Raw genomic sequence first — 12,535 nt, forward strand, 5'->3', positions numbered from 1 at the left:
AGTTGAATCTCCTTTACTTGACAGAGATGTGCATGAGCAGCGGCCCTCCCCAGCCCTATCCCAAATCATACTTATTTTGCATAGGAGATACCATGGTCATGAAGATTACTCTCCCAGGGTGAGGTTCATTCATTGCATTCTGGGTATGCTGACCCCTGTGATTTCCCCAAATGTGGGAAACGCGACTGCTTTATTTGTTGGTAGTGGGGGACTGTGTTTGTGTTTTCCTCTAATCTCTGGTAAAAGTCAGATTTCTTTGTTTCAGATCTTCCTCTAGCCTTGTTCTTCTTTCGAGAGTTTCCTTGTGCTGCCTCAGTTGGATCTCCTTCACTTGACAGGGGGGTGCCCGAGCAGCGACCCTCCCCAGCTCTAGCCCAACTCCTACTTACCTGCCAGGTGAGATACTATGATCATGAAGGTGCTTCTCCCAGGGCAAGGCTCACCCATTGCACTCTGGGTGTGCTGCCCCTGCGATTTCCCCAAATGTGGGAAACTTGACTGCATAATTTGTGTTTCCCCTGGTCAGGTCTCGTATAATTCAGATCTCTTTGTCTCAGGTCTCTCTCCAGCCTAGTTTGCTGTCTGTTTCCACTTCTCTTTTCTTGAGCCGCTCCCTTCTATGCCCTTGCGCACTATCCTGACTTCTCCTCCTTTCTGCTTACTTTGTGCCTTCCAACGCACAATGCGAACTACAGGTAGTGCTGCAGGGCCCACACCCTTTTACTTGCCTTACAGAGCAGCTCTGGAGCTGTTACAGTGCCCAGCTGCTGCAAGAAATCAGCTTGAATGCTTCAGGGGCTGGGGCATAGCCAACATGAGCCCTACACCGAAGGAGGGTGGAGGTGTTTAATGCAAACTAGGGGTCAGCCAAGTGCCGCAAAAGGCCACCATGCCCTGCACGCCCCTTTTCTCTTTTCATATGCAGACGAGGGTTGAAGCCAACTTTGACCCACTGCTTGGATGACATCACCATATGCAAATCTATCTGCTGCAGGCCTTCCCCCAGGAATGCTTGCACTAGTTGTTGCATTTGGTTTGTTGTTTGGGGGTGCTTCAGTATTAGGCAGCCTTCTGCCCTCCCATGTTCATCTGAAAATATGTGTTCTCCCTGCAGTTGTTGTCCCCAGATGAGAGTTCCCTTGTGCTGCCTCAGTTGAATCTCCTTTACTTGACAGAGATGTGCCTGAGCAGCGGCCCTCCCCAGCCATATCCCAAATCATACTTATTTTGCATAGGAGATACCATTGTTATGAAGATTGTTCTCCCAGGGTGCGGTTCATTCATTGCACTCTGGGTATGCTGACCCCTGTGATTTCCCCAAATGTGGGAAACTCGACTGCATTATTTGTGGTAGTGGTGGACTGTGTTTGTGCTTTCCTCTGGTCAGCTCTGGTAAAAGTCAGATTTCTTTGTCTCAGATCTTCCTCTAGCCTTGTTCTTCTTTCGAGAGTTCCTTTGTGCTGCCTCAGTTGGATCTCCTTCACTTGACAGGGGGGTGCCCGAGCAGCGACCCTCCCCAGCTCTAGCCCAACTCCTACTTACCTGCCAGGTGAGATACTATGATCATGAAGGTGCTTCTCCCAGGGCAAGGCTCACCCATTGCACTCTGGGTGTGCTGCTCCTGCGATTTCCCCAAATGTGGGAAACTTGACTGCATAATTTGTGTTTCCCCTGGTCAGGTCTCGTATAATTCAGATCTCTTTGTCTCAGGTCTCTCTCCAGCCTAGTTTGCTGTCTGTTTCCACTTCTCTTTTCTTCAGCAGCTCCCTTCTATGCCCTTGCGCACTATCCTGACTTCTCCTCCTTTCTGCTTACTTTGTGCCTTCCAACGCACAATGCGAACTACAGGTAGTGCTGCAGGGCCCACAACCTTTTACTTGCCTTACAGAGCAGCTCTGGAGCTGTTACAGTGCCCAGCTGCTGCAAGAAATCAGCTTGAATGCTTCAGGGGCTGGGGCATAGCCAACATGAGCCCCACACCGAAGGAGGGTGGAGGTGTTTAATGCAAACTAGGGGTCAGCCAAGTGCCGCAAAAGGCCACCATGCCCTGCACGCCCCTTTTCTCTTTTCATATGCAGACGAGGGTTGAAGCCAACTTTGACCCACTGCTTGGATGACATCACCATATGCAAATCTATCTGCTGCAGGCCTTCCCCCAGGAATGCTTGCACTAGTTGTTGCATTTGGTTTGTTGTTTGGGGGTGCTTCAGTATTAGGCAGCCTTCTGCCCTCCCATGTTCATCTGAAAATATGTGTTCTCCCTGCAGTTGTTGTCCCCAGATGAGAGTTCCCTTGTGCTGCCTCAGTTGAATCTCCTTTACTTGACAGAGATGTGCCTGAGCAGCGGCCCTCCCCAGCCATATCCCAAATCATACTTATTTTGCATAGGAGATACCATTGTTATGAAGATTGTTCTCCCAGGGTGCGGTTCATTCATTGCACTCTGGGTATGCTGACCCCTGTGATTTCCCCAAATGTGGGAAACTCGACTGCATTATTTGTGGTAGTGGTGGACTGTGTTTGTGCTTTCCTCTGGTCAGCTCTGGTAAAAGTCAGATTTCTTTGTCTCAGATCTTCCTCTAGCCTTGTTCTTCTTTCGAGAGTTCCTTTGTGCTGCCTCAGTTGGATCTCCTTCACTTGACAGGGGGGTGTCCGAGCAGCGACCCTCCCCAGCTCTAGCCCAACTCCTACTTACCTGCCAGGTGAGATACTATGATCATGAAGGTGCTTCTCCCAGGGCAAGGCTCACCCATTGCACTCTGGGTGTGCTGCCCCTGCAATTTCCCCAAATGTGGGAAACTTGACTGCATAATTTGTGTTTCCCCTGGTCGGCTCTCGTATAATTCAGATCTCTTTGTCTCAGGTCTCTCTCCAGCCTAGTTTGCTGTCTGTTTCCACTTCTCTTTTCTTGAGCCCCTCCCTTCTATACCCTTGTGCACTATCCTGACTTCTCCTCCCGTCTGCTTACTTTGTGCCTTCCAATGCACAATGCAAACTACAGGTAGTGCTGCAGGGCCCACACCCTTTTACTTGCCTTACAGAGCAGCTCTGGAGCTGTTACAGTGCCCAGCTGCTGCAAGAAATCAGCTTGAATGCTTCATGGGATGGGGCATGGCCAACATGAGCCCCACACCAAAGGAGGGTGGGGGTGTTTAATGCGATCTAGGGGTCATCCAAGCAGCGCAAAAGGCCGCCATGCCCTGCACGCCCCTTTTCTCTTTTCATATGCAGATGAGGGTTGAAGCCAACTTTGACCCACTGCTTGGATAACATCACCATATGCAAATCCATCTGCTGCAGGCCTTCCCCCAGGAATTCTTGCACTAGTTGTTGCATTTGGTTTGATGTTTGGGGGTGCTTCAGTATTAGGCAGCCTTCTGCCCTCCCATGTTCATCTGAAAATATGTGTTCTCCCTGCAGTTGTTGTCCCCAGATGAGAGTTCCCTTGTGCTGCCTCAGTTGAATTAACTTTACTTGACAGAGATGTGCCTGAGCAGCGGCCCTCCCCAGCCCTATCCCAAATCATACTTATTTTGCATAGGAGACACCATGGTCATGAAGATTGTTCACCCAGGGTGAGGTTCATTCATTGCATTCTGGGTATGCTGACCCCTGTGATTTCCCCAAATGTGGGAAACTCGCCTGCATTATTTGTGGTAGTGGGGGACTGTGTTTGTGTTTTCCGCTGGTCAGCTCTGGTAAAAGTCAGATTTCTTTGTCTCAGATCTTCCTCTAGCCTTGTTCTTCTTTCGAGAGTTCCATTGTGCTGCCTCAGTTGGATCTCCTTCACTTGACAGGGGGGTGCCCGAGCAGTGACCCTCCCCAGCTCTAGCCCAACTCCTACTTACCTGCCAGGTGAGATACTATGATCTTGAAGGTGCTTCTCCCAGGGCAAGGCTCACCCATTGCACTCTGGCTGTGCTGCCCCTGCGATTTCCCCAAATGTGGGAAACTTGACTGCATAATTTGTGTTTCCCCTGGTCGGCTCTCGTATAATTCAGATCTCTTTGTCTCAGGTCTCTCTCCAGCCTAGTTTGCTGTCTGTTTCCACTTCTCTTTTCTTGAGCCGCTCCCTTCTATGCCCTTGCGCACTATCCTGACTTCTCCCGTCTGATTACTTTGTGCCTTCCAACGCACAATGCGAACTACAGGTAGTGCTGCAGGGCCCACACCCTTTTATTTGCCTTACAGAGCAGCTCTGGAGCTGTTACAGTGCCCAGCTGCTGCAAGAAATCAGCTTGAATGCTTCAGGGGCTGGGGCATAGTCAACATGAGCCCCACACCGAAGGAGGGTGGAGGTGTTTAATGCGAACTAGGGGTCATCCAAGCGCCGCAAAAGGCCGCCATGCCCTGCATAACCCTTTTCTCTTTTCATATGCAGATGAGGGTTCCAGCCAACTTTGGCCCACTGCTTGGATGGCATCACCGTATGCAAATTCGTCTCCTGCAGACCTTCCCCCAGGAATGCTTGTACTAGTTATTGCATATGGTTTGATATTTGATGGTGCTTCAGTATTAGGCAGCCTTCCGCCCTCCCAAGTTCATCTGAAAAGATGTGGTCTCCCTGCAGTTGTTGTCCCCAGACGAGAGTTCCCTTGTGCTTCCTCAGTTGAATCTCCTTAACTTGACGGGGGAGGGGCTGCCCGAGCAGCCACCCTCCCCAGCCCTATCCCAACTCATACTTATTTTGCATATGAGATCTCTATATCATGAAGATTGTTCTCACAGGGTGAGGTTCATCCATTATATTTTAAAATAGGAAGGTTCAAATTACATATTTGAATTGCATCTATGTGCTGGATTCAAATGTCCCCCCCCCCTTCCTTTCTCAATTGTGCCCGTCAGCAGCTATTCTAAGGTTGCTGCCAATGGGTGTGACACATTAATTTCTTCTGTGGGGTACACTGGACTCCACAAGGATTCACATTGGGGTGTAGAGTAGGATCTTGATCTGAGGCACCAACCGGCTCAAAGCTTTTGACTGTTCCCAAGATGCTCAGCGCATTCTCCTCTATAACCCCGCTTCCATGAACAGGGAGCTCAGTTTGTAGTTGTTGCCTTCAGTAGCAGGCCACTTAACAGGGGCCTGCCTCAAGCAGCCTATTCTTAGCTATTAATTTTGACAAGAAAAGAAGAACTTTTTTTATGAGAATCTACAAGGGCTGCAGCAGGCTAGGTCTAATAGACATCTTTACTGCAGCTTCATCACTCCCAGCGGCACTGTATACTCCCGTGCCCTGGTTGCTGGGTCACTGCAGCGGAGGCTCCGGTTTCTTCCTAAGGTCAGTCACACACAATGTAACACCCCGGTATAACAAGTGTGTAAACTATGTGGAACAGGTCAGGGATACCTTGATGGACTATTCCTCCTTCAGCAGCAGCTCTTCTCTATTCCTGGCAGAGAGGCAAGGTTTCCCCAGACACAAAGAAAGGCAGGCAGGGCTTTGTATGAAAGAATAAATGGTTTACCACATAACTCAGAAAAGGAACTGATTACAGTAGGGAAGGGAAAGATTTGATTCAAGCAACTTAAACACAGACACCATATACACTTTAAGTCATTACACAAATGGTAATATAACTAAATCTGAGATTAATACTATGTTGCTTAGTAATAGAAATCAACTTATGCAGACAATATTTAAGTCCCAGATAACATTGGTGTCACTGCAGGGAGTCTCTATGTGCACGTTGGGGCCCGGTTATGTTGTTACATAGTTATATGCAGCTATTGTCTCCTTTAGCTGTGAACAAAATATTGTAGCTCTGTGTAGTAAAGATGATTGTTTAAAACAAACTGGAGCTGCTTCCCATGTAAATCGCTGCATAGGTATAGTAAATATAGGATAATGTCCTTTGCAGTGGAGTAGGTTTCAGTATAAATATGGATTTATCTCACCCAGTCAATAGATGTTTCTGAGGCAGTTTCCCCTCAGATGTAGGCCAGTCAGCATTGGTATAAAGGCTTTATACTCTCCTGTCTCTGACACTTGCTGTGCACTCTCTTGGCTGAGAGTGTCATGGCGTTCTTACTTGTTAATTGCTGCACTTCCACTGCTGTATTTTGCACTACTGCTTACTCTCTCATGCAATTTTCAGCTTATTTGTCTCCCCTCTCTCAGCTGCTCATCTCTGCGTAATGGCGTCGCCAGCTCTTTCCTCACCATGGCTCCAACTGACTTCTCAAACTGCTGTTCAATTTTCTTTTAAATAAACTTTATTTAAAATGGCACAGGCAACTACACTGTTGTCAAAAATGTCCTTGTTGTTATGGGATATCACACGTGCCCCCCCCCCCCAAAACATGCGTGTCCTCACGCATTTTGGTTTTATCCCTATATAAACTTCTCACTATATCCAGTCACATTCATTAGTGAACACAGATTATGTCTGAAACATTAACATTTATCAACATTTTTAACATCAGTATCTGATAGGTATAATTCCTTTTGTGCTATAGTACATTAACACATGCTCCTGGAGCAATCGGTTGAAATCTGGACAGTATATGGTCTTGAAAAGTTTGTCTAGGAAACCTCAACCCCCCTGCCATGGATGAGTATTGAACTCTTTCTAAACTGTCTTTGGGACATGCTGTACAAAACTGCAGCTGACTATGGTGGTTTTCTGTTTTGCAAGCCCTAGTCTTCTTGCCTCCTTGTCGGTGACAAACCACCTTAGTCTGCTGTAAATACATTTTATGAGCCTCTTCCATTCCATCTTGGGATTCAGTATCACAGCTGGTTTGGGACAATGGATTCTGGAGAGAAAGAGGCAGCAAGGTTCTTCTTACAGAACAGGTTGGACAGTTTCGGCACCATCTCTTGATGTCTTCCCTCATTTCAACCCAAAAGAACTTTTTCCAGATGCTTGTTTCCATCCTTTTGCACCCAGGGTGACCTAACTTGTCGTGATATTCTTCAAGCACATAACAAGCACTTTGTCTTGGAATTACAAGTTGACTGATCCTATAATGAGTATTAGGATCCACACTACATCGAACCAACTGTCCTTTCTCTTCAAACAGCCTTTCTCGCTGTCTCAACAACTTCAGGAGTTCTGGCGAGGATTCTTGCCTTTGTCGCTTGGTCAGGTATTTCCCAATCTTCAGTAAGGCTTTGAGGTGTCTTATCATCTGACTTTTATCTTGCAGGTGGTCAAAACTGGTTCCTTGAATAGGTTGCTCACAGTTTCTAGAACTGGATGCTATATTATTCATGCCTAACATTGAAGCATTCTTTCGGATAATCTGGACACTGGAGATGGGCATTTCTATCATTATTTGGCTAGCCTTATTTTTTTCATGTTCCTCTCTTACAGATAATTCTGTTATCATTCTTCCCTTTTGTTTGGCTATCCCAGGTTGAAGGCCTTGTTTCTCCTGGAGCTTGTCAGTTTGAAACTCTCCTTGGAGTGCTGCTACGAGCTCCTCACAGCAGTTCCGCAGCACATTCATGCCCACTATCACTGGAGGCAATCCATCATCTTGGGCAGTGGTGATGATGAAGCCTTGCTGTGGTAGCACTGTTCGTCCGATTTGAATTTCAGCTTCCGAGTATCCTTTGCAAGGGATGCAGTGCCCATTGCTTGCAATCGGGTTTATCAATGTGGAAGTTGACGGAAACATCTGTTCCTCAGTCCAATGCTGCTCAAACTGTGTTGCTTGTATTGTGGTCACTTGTGATCCAGTGTCTAAGAGAGCGGGCATTGAGACTCCATTGATGCAAACTTGAACCACCGGGCTTTGGCTAACATAACGGGTTAACCACATGAATTTGGAGTTTAAATGATCTGGCTGCTCAAATTCTCTCTTAATTTGTCCGCTTCCTTCACAGCTTTGAAAAATGGGTCGCCTTTGGGAGGCAAAGTGGTTGGAAAAAAGTGTCTCCCTGTTTCTATGTAGGTCCCATTGGGAACTGTTCAGTGGTCTCCTCTCCTGGCACCATTCCATTTCTTCATGGAGCAGTGCCTGCTGTCTCTTCAGAATCTGCAGGTCTCTGCGCATCTCTGTCACACCACGTGTCAGTTCAGCCAGCAGACTTCGTAACTCACTAGAAGAGTCAAATATGCATGTCTTTGAACATGGCACTGTCACTCCTTTTACTGTAGGTGGGTAAGTAGCTCCTTTAAAACTTGACTCCTGGGCATCAGAATTCTCTTGATACCGTGGCATCTCTGGAATAGACTCTTGTGGAACAGCCCCTGAAGTAAGACTGGAGCCTAGAACTTTAATCGCAGCCTCTTTAAAATCCAGGAATGTGCTTCCAGGCTTCTGCAATCTCAATAGTCGCAGCTGAGTTTTACAAATTCGCCCCTTGCACCTTCAGTGAACTGGTCCAATAACATTTTCTCTTTGTCATGCACTTGCTCAGGGTCTGCTTGCTGAACATCTCTGAGTGCTTCCTGCAAGCTGAGGGCATAGCCCCGTAGTGACTCTCCTGGTTGTTGCTTTCGAGCAAAGAAGTGCATTTTAAGTTCTGACACTGTCCTTGTGTCAAATGTGGTAGCAAGCCTGTTGAGGATCTGGTCCACAGTCTTCTTCTCTTCAGTAGGCCAGGAAGTAACCTCTCTAAGTGCAAGCCCTTTCAACTGTCCCATCAAGATCTCCACCTTTTGCTGCTCTTTCAGCAGGTACAGACGAAACAAAGACTGCAGTAGTATCCTCATCAGTTTATTTTTGTCAATTACCATTTTAATAATCGGGTAAAGAAAATTAAGTGGATTTTTGAAAGAAAACAATACTGTCAATATACTATTAAAACAAATTAAAATGGTAAAAGTTATTGTACTTTAAGTAAAAATAAAAGAGCAAAAATATCAATCCCAGTTTTGGATTACTTTAATTAACAAAAAAAAATGCATATAGCAGAGGATAGTTTCAATCTGCCTACCTCTGGGCTATGGACCCAGCATGCTTCCATTACAGTACTCTGCTGCACATGTAATTGCAAGAGATCCTGAAGCACTCACTCATCATGGGAAAGTACCAATGTGTTTCTTCATTGGTTGATGGAAGAAACATCTTACAAAAACTCTCCAGATTATTGACTATTTAAAGTTTTTCTTGGAAACGTTCTAGATGAATGCTTATCAGCCTTTGTCAGTATGTACTTTTGCAAAGTGTCGCTGTGGCGCAATCAGTTAGTGTGTACGGCTATTAACCAAAAGGTTGGTGGTTCAATCCCACCCAGGGACGTAATTGACCTTGTTATCAGATTTTGGTGATCTTTAAGTAGACAAGTCAAAATTTCAAAAACCCCTGTTATGGTGTAGGGTACCTGGCCTTCTCTGATGTAATCAGAGTTAGATTTGATTCAGTGATTTTATAAAAACAGCTAGGAAGCACAATTTAGCAGTGGTTTGCAGAGAAAAAGAAATATGCTGGCAAAAAAATCCAATTGAGTGATTAAACAGCTCTTCGTTTTCTGGCTTTACTTTTATGCTAACAAATTTGTACTCTGAAAAGTGTCCACAAAGCCAAATATCTGATTAACATCTTTGTAGGAATGGTTTTTCACCTATTACTAAATTAAACTTGCTTCATTGGAAAGGCAGCAAGATGCATCCTCATTTCAATATCTACTGAAATAATACAGGTTGACACCAGGAAACATTAACGCCACTGCATCCTTGCTGCTTTCTCATGTGGAAGTCTGTTTAATGTGAAAACAAGGTGATATCTAATTAGCACACAGGTAAGGAATTAAGAAAATCTTTATTTAAGGGTGAAGATGTTTCTCACAAAATCGTTGCCCCAATGCATCATTGAAATTCAAGCTGGAAAGATGATTTTAATACATCACTTGTACATTTTATATTGCTCTTCTGGTGACAATGTAGTTTGTTTTTGTCAATTACCATTTTAATAATCGGGTAAAGAAAATTAAGTGGATTTTTGAAAGAAAACAATACTGTCAATATACTATTAAAACAAATTAAAATGGTAAAAGTTATTGTACTTTAAGTAAAAATAAAAGCTAAAATATCAATCCCAGTTTTGGATTACTTTAATGAACAAAAAAAAATGCATATAGCAAAGGATAGTTTCAATCTGCCTACCTCTGGGTTATGGACCCAGCATGCTTCCATTACAGTACTCTGCTGCACATGTAAGTGCAAGAGATCCTGAAGCACTCACTCATCATGCGAAAGTACCAATGTGTTTCTTCATTGGTTGCTGGAAGAAACATCTTACAAAAACTCTCCAGATTATTGACTTTTTAAAGTTTTTCTAGGAAACGTTCTAGATGAATGCTTATTAGTCTTTGTCAGTATTTACTTTTTGCAAAGTGTCTCTGTGGCGCAATCGGTTAGTGTGTTCAGCTATTAATCAAAAGGTTGGTGGTTCAATCCCACCCAGGGACGTGATTGACCTTGTGATCAGATTTTGGTGATATTTAAGTAGACAAGTCAAAATTGCAAACCCCCTCTTATGGTGTAGGGTACCTGGCCTTCTCTGATGTAATCAGAGTTAGATTTAATTAAGTGATTTTATAAAAAAAACAGCTAGGAAGCACAATTTAGCAGTGGGTTGCAGAGAAAAAGAAAAATGCTGGCAGAAAAATCCAATTGAGTGATTAAACAGCTCTTCATTTTCTGGCTTTATTTTTATGATAACAAATTTGTTCTCTGAAAAGTGTCCACAAAGCCAAGTATCTGATTAACATCTTTGTAGGGATGGTTTTTCACCTATTACTAAATTAAACTTGCTTCATTGGAAAGGCAGCAAGATGTATCCTCATTTCAATATCTACGGAAATAATACAGGTTGACACCATGAAACATTAACGCCACTGCATCTTTGCTGTTTTCTCATGTGGAAGTCTGTTTAATGTGAAAACAAGGTGATCTCTAATTAGCACACAGGTAAGGAATTAAGAAAATCTTTATTTAAGGGTGAAGATGTTTCTCACAAAATCGTTGCCCCAATGCATCATTGAAATCCAAGCTGGAAAGATGATTTTAATATATTACTTGAACATTTTATATTGCTCTTCTGGTGATAATGTAGTTTGTTTTTGTCAATTACCATTTTAATAATCGGGTAAAGAAAATTAAGTGGATTTTTGAAAGAAAACAATACTGTCAATATACTATTAAAACAAATTAAAATGGTAAAAGTTATTGTACTTTAAGTAAAAATAAAAGAGCAAAAATATCAATCCCAGTTTTGGATTACTTTAATTAACAAAAAAAAAATGCATATAGCAGAGGATAGTTTCAATCTGCCTACCTCTGGGTTATGGACCCAGCATGCTTCCATTACAGTACTCTGCTGCACATGTAAGTGCAAGAGATCCTGAAGCACTCACTCATCATGGGAAAGTACCAATGTGTTTCTTCATTGGTTGATGGAAGAAACATCTTACAAAAACTCTCCACATTATTGACTTTTTAAAATGTTTCTAGGAATCGTTCTAGATGAATGCTTATTAGCCTTTGTCAGTATGGACTTTTGCAAAGTGTTGCTGTGGTGCAATCAGTTACTGCGTAAGGCTATTAACCAAAAGGTTGGTTGTTCAATCCCACCCAGGGACGTAATTGACCTTGTTATCAGATTTTGGTGATCTTTATGTAGACAAGTCAAAATTTCGAAAACCCCTGTTATGGTGTAGGGTACCTGGCCTTCTCTGATGTAATCAGAGTTAGATTTGATTCAGTGATTTTATAAAAACAGCTAGGAAGCACAATTTAGCAGTGGGTTGCAGAGAAAAAGAAATATGCTGGCAAAAAAATCCAATTGAGTGATTAAATAGCTCTTCATTTTCTGGCTTTATTTTTATGCTAACAAATTTGTTCTCTGAAAAGTGTCCACAAAGCCAAGTATCTGATTAACATCTTTGTAGGGATGGTTTTTCACCTATTACTAAATTAAACTTGCTTCATTGGAAAGGCAGCAAGGTGCATCCTCATTTCAATATCTACTGAAATAATACAGGTTGACACCAGGAAACATTAACGCCACTGCATCCTTGCTGCTTTCTCATGTGGAAGTCTGTTTAATGTGAAAACAAGGTGATATCTAATTAGCACACAGGTAAGGAATTAAGAAAATCTTTATTTAAGGGTGAAGATGTTTCTCACAAAATCGTTGCCCCAATGCATCATTGAAATTCAAGCTGGAAAGATGATTTTAATATATCATTTGTACATTTTGTATTGCTCTTCTGGTGACAATGTAGTTTGTTTTTGTCAATTACCATTTTAATAATCGGGTAAAGAAAATTAATTGGATTTTTGAAAGAAAACAATACTGTCAATATACTATTAAAACAAATTAAAATGGTAAAAGTTATTGTACTTTAAGTAAAAATAAAAGAGCAAACATATCAATCCCAGTTTTGGATTACTTTAATTAACAAAAAAAAATGCATATAGCAGAGGATAGTTTCAATCTGCCTACCTCTGGGTTATGGACCCAGCATGCTTCCATTACAGTACTCTGCTGCACATGTAAGTGCAAGAGATCCTGAAGCACTCACTCATCATGGGAAAGTACCAATGTGTTTCTTCATTGGTTGATGGAAGAAACATC

At 43.2% G+C, this 12,535-nt stretch overlaps 8 non-coding genes across 8 annotated transcripts; all 8 read left to right on the top strand.

Annotated features, from left to right (window-relative positions):
• The first annotated feature begins 67 nt into the window (after window positions 1–67).
• LOC135010758 (U1 spliceosomal RNA) lies at window positions 68–232 on the top strand. Its single transcript, XR_010210051.1, has one exon. It is a non-coding gene; the product is annotated as a U1 spliceosomal RNA (small nuclear RNA).
• A 149-nt stretch (window positions 233–381) lies between these two features.
• LOC135010742 (U1 spliceosomal RNA) lies at window positions 382–544 on the top strand. Its single transcript, XR_010210035.1, has one exon. It is a non-coding gene; the product is annotated as a U1 spliceosomal RNA (small nuclear RNA).
• A 674-nt stretch (window positions 545–1,218) lies between these two features.
• On the top strand, window positions 1,219–1,382 carry LOC135010645 (U1 spliceosomal RNA). The gene has a single exon (XR_010209940.1). It is a non-coding gene; the product is annotated as a U1 spliceosomal RNA (small nuclear RNA).
• A 152-nt stretch (window positions 1,383–1,534) lies between these two features.
• On the top strand, window positions 1,535–1,697 carry LOC135010751 (U1 spliceosomal RNA). Its single transcript, XR_010210044.1, has one exon. It is a non-coding gene; the product is annotated as a U1 spliceosomal RNA (small nuclear RNA).
• Window positions 1,698–2,371: 674 nt separating this feature from the next.
• Window positions 2,372–2,535, top strand: LOC135010646 (U1 spliceosomal RNA). Its single transcript, XR_010209941.1, has one exon. It is a non-coding gene; the product is annotated as a U1 spliceosomal RNA (small nuclear RNA).
• A 152-nt stretch (window positions 2,536–2,687) lies between these two features.
• On the top strand, window positions 2,688–2,850 carry LOC135010725 (U1 spliceosomal RNA). Its single transcript, XR_010210019.1, has one exon. It is a non-coding gene; the product is annotated as a U1 spliceosomal RNA (small nuclear RNA).
• Window positions 2,851–3,524: 674 nt separating this feature from the next.
• LOC135010692 (U1 spliceosomal RNA) lies at window positions 3,525–3,688 on the top strand. The gene has a single exon (XR_010209987.1). It is a non-coding gene; the product is annotated as a U1 spliceosomal RNA (small nuclear RNA).
• A 152-nt stretch (window positions 3,689–3,840) lies between these two features.
• LOC135010828 (U1 spliceosomal RNA) lies at window positions 3,841–4,003 on the top strand. The gene has a single exon (XR_010210113.1). It is a non-coding gene; the product is annotated as a U1 spliceosomal RNA (small nuclear RNA).
• Window positions 4,004–12,535: the final 8,532 nt, after the last annotated feature.

This window comes from Pseudophryne corroboree, unplaced genomic scaffold (genome assembly GCF_028390025.1).
Source record: "Pseudophryne corroboree isolate aPseCor3 unplaced genomic scaffold, aPseCor3.hap2 scaffold_237, whole genome shotgun sequence".
Lineage (NCBI taxonomy): Eukaryota > Metazoa > Chordata > Amphibia > Anura > Myobatrachidae > Pseudophryne > Pseudophryne corroboree.